Raw genomic sequence first — 5,718 nt, forward strand, 5'->3', positions numbered from 1 at the left:
GATCTCGAACGTGCTCCCTTAATTACATTTGACCATTTGAGCAGCTGCGTGGAAACCCCGGGTAGCCGGCCTGTTCTGCAATTTGTTTTGAAAACAAGCTTTTCAGTCTCTCGGCTGCGAGGATCCTGTGTAAAGGGTGTACACTGTGAATCACAGTTTCAAAGGAAGACGACAAACACAGATCTCAGCCAAGTAATTTGTAAAACTGGACTGCTGACAGAAATTCAGGAAGCAGCAGAAAACAACCAAGAACAAAGACACAGTCAAGAGGCTGGATGTGACCTGAAGGAATCACGGGAAGAAGCTCCGGGGTGAAGGAAAGACGAGGAGCAGAGACCCCGAGGGGCTGAGAACACGTGGTCTGAATGCAGGATGCCCTGAATGTTTGGGACCTGAGCTGCCTTCGGCTGTTCCTAACGTGCGTTTAGTTCCCCGAGGGAACAGGGAACGGACTGTTTCTTCAGTTAGATTCACAGCTTTCATTGTCATCATGAACTCAATCAGTCCAAATCTCTTTAATGATTACTTCATGGATTCTGTGGTCTTTTTCTCTAATAATAACAATAACAAAATAAAAATAAGTAACACTTATGGAGCTTTCTACCTTCAACAAGTATCAGAGAGACTTTCCTGGTGGTCCAGTGGTTAGGACTCTGAACTTCCAATGCAGGGGACTCAGGTTCAATCCCTGGTCAGGGAACTGAGATCCCACATGCCATGTGACACGGACAAAAATAAAAAAAATAAAAGGTCATTTGGATTCAGCCAAAAAATAAACAAACAAGAAAGCCACAACAAGTGTCAGAGTCCACTGGGGACTGAGTGGGTGGATAAACAAACCCCCGTGCAGGTCGGCAGGTAGTACTCTCGGGACTTCACTGGTTCATTTAAACTTCGTCACTATTCTATTCAGAAGCTATTCGTGAGGCTTTCTATTTTACAGATGAGCTAACTGAGTTCCAGAGAGGTGACTTGAGATTGTCCAAGGTTACACGGCTATAGGGGCAGAGGCAGAATCGGACTCAGGCAATCCCACCCCAGAGTCCCCTTCTCCATACTACTGGTCTTCAAGCTTCATTCACTCACTCTTAGTTTAAACCTCTCCATTTGACTAGACTTCTGAGATAATACAAACATGAAGCCTGAGTCATATGAAATGTGCAGAAAAATGCACCATGAAATTGTCAGATCCCAAAGCCCATTGCTCCCCTACACAGTAAACTAGAAGAATCTCTTCCATGAGAAAGCAATTCATCTCCTACTTTTATTTTTCAAACAAATATCAGTTAACTTGGTTGAATATTTATGTCTCACATTATGACTCTTCAGCAGTTTTTTCTTTTTGTAATTGTAGGAAATTCTTTCTTTGTAAATGTAGACACTTTGGAAAAACACAAACCTTTTTCTTACCAGATAATTTTCATAAGACTAGTTTTCTCAAGTTTCCTTGTTAAAAACATTAGATTTTTATCTTTGATTTATTTTATACTCCTTTGATTGGGTCTGAAAATATTTAAGTGGATATAGACCTCAAAGTTTCTAATCCAGATCTCTATATTTTTAGTTTTTATTGGGAAAACCATGTTCCTTTTCTGCATTTCCCCATTTAATTTAACAGATCATGCCCTCCTCCAAAGACCATTTCCAAATATCTGCTGAGATCTCTTCTCCTCCACATCCTCAGGGTCCTCCCAAGGGCCACCCCACCACTTCCCAAAAGCATATATTTACTGACCTGATTCATTTCCTTCCCTCACCTTTCAGCTTTTCTTAGGGAGCTTTTTGATCATTGAAAAGAAATACCTTCAAAGATGTATTACCTCAATAGAGTTTATATGATAAAACCATAATGTACAAAATTTATATTGAAGTGATACAGTTAAGTTTTAAAAGGAGACCATGGTAATGAGGTGACAAAAATATTGTTCATTTATTTTCCAAAATTCCTTGGAAAAATGAATCTACATGGTTACACTTGAAGGATGTTGTACTTTGCAATCACATAATAAAGCCCTGACTACATCGACATCATTCCGAAAAACTGGTGATGATAAAAGCTAAGGATATGGTTCCACTATATAGGATAAAGCAAGTTTCATTTACCTGTCTGTGTATATTGCTTGTTTTTAATTAATTTAAGGTGTTTTTTTCCTTTGTAGCCTTCAGATAGAGACACCATCTGCCACCATATAGACTCTAAAGAATCTGGATAGGGTAATATTCTCATTCTTCCCTTTTTTCTAACCCTTTAATCCAACAAATCTCAGGGCTTTCTGATTATAACTACGAAGTATTTTTCGTCTTTGTCTGCCACATGAAGAGTAGAAAGGAAGAAATAAACCTCTTATTATTTATTGATGATATGCTTGTCTGCATAGAAAACCCAAAAGAATATATAGAAAAATTATGAAAACCAATAAGAGTTTGGCTAGGCTGTTGAATACAAAATCAACACACTAATGCCAATTGCCTTTTTATGTACCACCGAAAGTAAAAAGTATAATTTTGAAAAAACAAAAACAATGACAGTAGTAGCAAAAGTATGAAGGAGCAAGGGAGAAATCTTGCAAAATGAGTAAGCTCTTTAGGAAAACATTTTAGACCGTTGTGGACTGACAGTAAAGAAGGGCAAAGTAAGTGGAAAGATGTATTATATTCATAGATGGAAAGAGTCAATATCAAGTATTCCTATAATGGTCATTTTAAATCAAGGTCCCAAAGGTTCTGCCCCATCCCTCCCTACTGGAAACTCGACAAAATGATTCAAAAATGAATAAAGAAGAGAAAAGCATGAAGAATGGTTAAGAGACTCCTGAAAATGTGTCTTGACTAGTTACATAAGACCCATCATATGGCAGCAATGACTGTTGGTATTGGCACAAAGCTAGACAGACAAATGGACTGCTGTTGCTGCTGCTAAGTCGCTTCAGTCGTGTCCGACTCTGTGCGACCCCACAGACGGCAGCCCACCAGGCTCCCCCGTCCCTGGGATTCTCCAGGCAAGAACACTGGAGTGGGTTGCCATTTCCTTCTCCAGACAAATGGACAGACTAATGCAAATATGGAAGCTCTATTTATGACTGGAGAGGCATCAAAGATTCGTGAAAAAAAGAGTGGACAATTCAGCAAATGCTATTGATCCAAACAATGGCTATCCATATAGAAAAACATGAAGTTGGATTGCTTCCTCTCACATTAAAAATCCATTCTATGTGAATTTAAAGACAAAATCAAAAGGCAAAACTATGACAAAATTTAAAAGACAATTAGGAGAATATATAAGCTTGAAGTAGGTACAGATTTTTAAAATGAGATGCAAAAAACAAACTATGAAGGAAAATAAAGATAAGTTGAACTATGTTAAAAATAAAAATGTTTGCTCATTATAAGACAACTTATGAGAGTTAAAAAGAAAGTAACAACCTGGGGTAGGACATTTGCAATACATACCACTGACAAAGGATCAATATACAAATTAATAAAACAAGTAGGTACAAAAATAAGACAGACCACCCGATAGGGAAACAGACAGAGGCATGAAAATGTACCTCATAGAAAAGGCAACACGAATGGTCCACAAATAGATGAAAAGGCGCACAGTCTCATATAGCAATCAAGGTAAGGAAAATTAAGGGCACCAATTAGATACGATTTCACACTCACCCCCAAGTTAAAAAGTCTAACAATCCTACATACTGGAGAAGATGTAGAGACATGGAAATTTCCACTTGGGAAACAAATTTGGCCGTGACTAGTGAAGCCAACATGTGCGGGACCTACAGCCAAGACACCCAACTCCTGAGAAATATATCCTAGATAGTGCTCACAAAGAATCTGGACCAAACTGGGCAAATCCAGGGCAGCTGTGCCTGTGGAGGGGAAGGCAGGGGAGGGAGAACTCTGGGTGATTTTCCGGTTTAGGGCTGGAGCTGATGGCAGTGCCACTTACTGAGATTTGGAAGCCTAGAAGAGTGGGGTGGGTATCCAGGGTCCTTTTTAGATTGCAGATGCCTTTTCTGCATCCAGGATGTAGTATCTTATGAGCAGATGGAAAAAGGAGTCTGGGAATCAGAGGAGAGCTGGGGGCTGGGTTCCTATGCCCATCCTTCTGTCCTCCCATCTGTTTGTCTCTCCATCAGAATCAAGATCATGAATGCTATTTAAGCCCATGGACTGGATGGGATATCTAGGCAGCCAAGAGAAATGGAGAAGATATTGGGACTGAACCTTGCTGTGCTCCACCATTTAATGATTCTTCAGACTTGAGATATCCAGCCAAGGTCACGGAAAAGGAGTGGCCAGAACGGCAGGAAAAAAGATCAAAGTGTGTGATATCCTGGAAGCTCCTGAAAGAAGCGCTTCCAGAGGAAGGGACAGTGCCAAGTACAAGGGTCAAGTAAGAAAAGACCGTTGGACGCGGAAACAAGGAAGGTGTGTGCGACCTTGAGGGATCTCAGTGGAATTGTGGAGACAGGAACATGATTCAAGTGGATTTAAGAGAAAATGGGAATGAGAGTGTGGGTGGCTGAACCAAGTCAGTCCTTTACAAACTCATGCTCTGAAGAGCAGCAGAGAAACGGAAGTCCTTTCTGGGAGATGTGGGGACAAAGGAAGGTGTTGGGGTTTTTGTTTTTTGTTCAGGATATGAGTTTCTGGAACTTGTTTGTATGCTAATGGGAATGATTTAACAACAGAGGGAAATTCTGATAAAAAATTTGGGGAACCAACGTTCTCAAGGCAAGAGGATTACATAAGGAACATAGAATTCAGATTATTGTCAACATGCGTGTTACGAAAAATGTATTTTGAAAAAAAATCATTCTCCCTAACTCTATAAAATAGACTATAAAATACATATTAATGATAACAATAATGACAGTGTAAGGTAAGAACCATGTTTATCAAGTACCTTCTGTAAGTCAGAGACTCTGCTGCTTTAGTCACTGTATTACTCTGACAACACACAGATGAAAAATTTATTAAGATTTTTTTCTTGATGTGGACCATTTTTTAAAAGTCTTTATTGAATTTGTTATGATATTGCTTCTGGGTTTCTTTTTTTTTTTTTTTGCTTTTGTTTTATGTTTTGGTCGTGAGGCATGTGGGATCTTAGCTCTCCAATCAGGGGTCAAACCCACACCCCCTACATTGGAAGATGAAGTCTTAACCACTGGGCCACCAGGGAAGTCCCCAAATTTATTTATTTATTTTTTGAAATGTTTACAAATGAAGAAGTTGAGACTCAGAGCATTTCATGGGCTGGCAGTGAATAAGTCACAGATAGGTGATGAATAGATGGCCGGTCTAGGATCCAAATCCAGACTCTTGATTAATGCCTAGGTGCTCTGACTGCCCAGTGATGTTCAGATCTGGGTCTGGCAAGCCCCTCCACCTCCCTCCACCCTGTGCTTCTGCAAACCCCATAGGCCCTGGGCTGTTGCTCCCATAGAGCAAGATGTATCACAATTGGGAACCTGTCTCACTGTTTTGTTTAGAACATTTTTTCCCATTTGAAATGGTGACGTTATCTCTCCCATGACTGAAATGGTTACCACCGTTAATGCAAGAGCTATTTTCACATACAAGCTATTGCCTGAAAACAAAAAGTCCCATGAGAATAAATACAACCTGTTCAGGACAAGTTCTAGGAAGTTGTGTTTAAGGTTATTTGTACTTTCCAAAGTCTCCTTATTTCCAGTTCATAGATAAATGTGCATC

At 39.8% G+C, this 5,718-nt stretch overlaps 1 non-coding gene across 1 annotated transcript; it reads left to right on the plus strand.

Annotated features, from left to right (window-relative positions):
* The first annotated feature begins 627 nt into the window (after positions 1-627).
* On the plus strand, positions 628-700 carry TRNAG-UCC (transfer RNA glycine (anticodon UCC)). The gene has a single exon. It is a non-coding gene; the product is annotated as a tRNA-Gly (tRNA).
* The last annotated feature ends 5,018 nt before the right edge of the window (positions 701-5,718 follow it).

This window comes from Bos taurus, chromosome 13, assembly GCF_002263795.3.
Source record: "Bos taurus isolate L1 Dominette 01449 registration number 42190680 breed Hereford chromosome 13, ARS-UCD2.0, whole genome shotgun sequence".
NCBI classification, from domain to species: Eukaryota; Metazoa; Chordata; class Mammalia; order Artiodactyla; family Bovidae; genus Bos; species Bos taurus.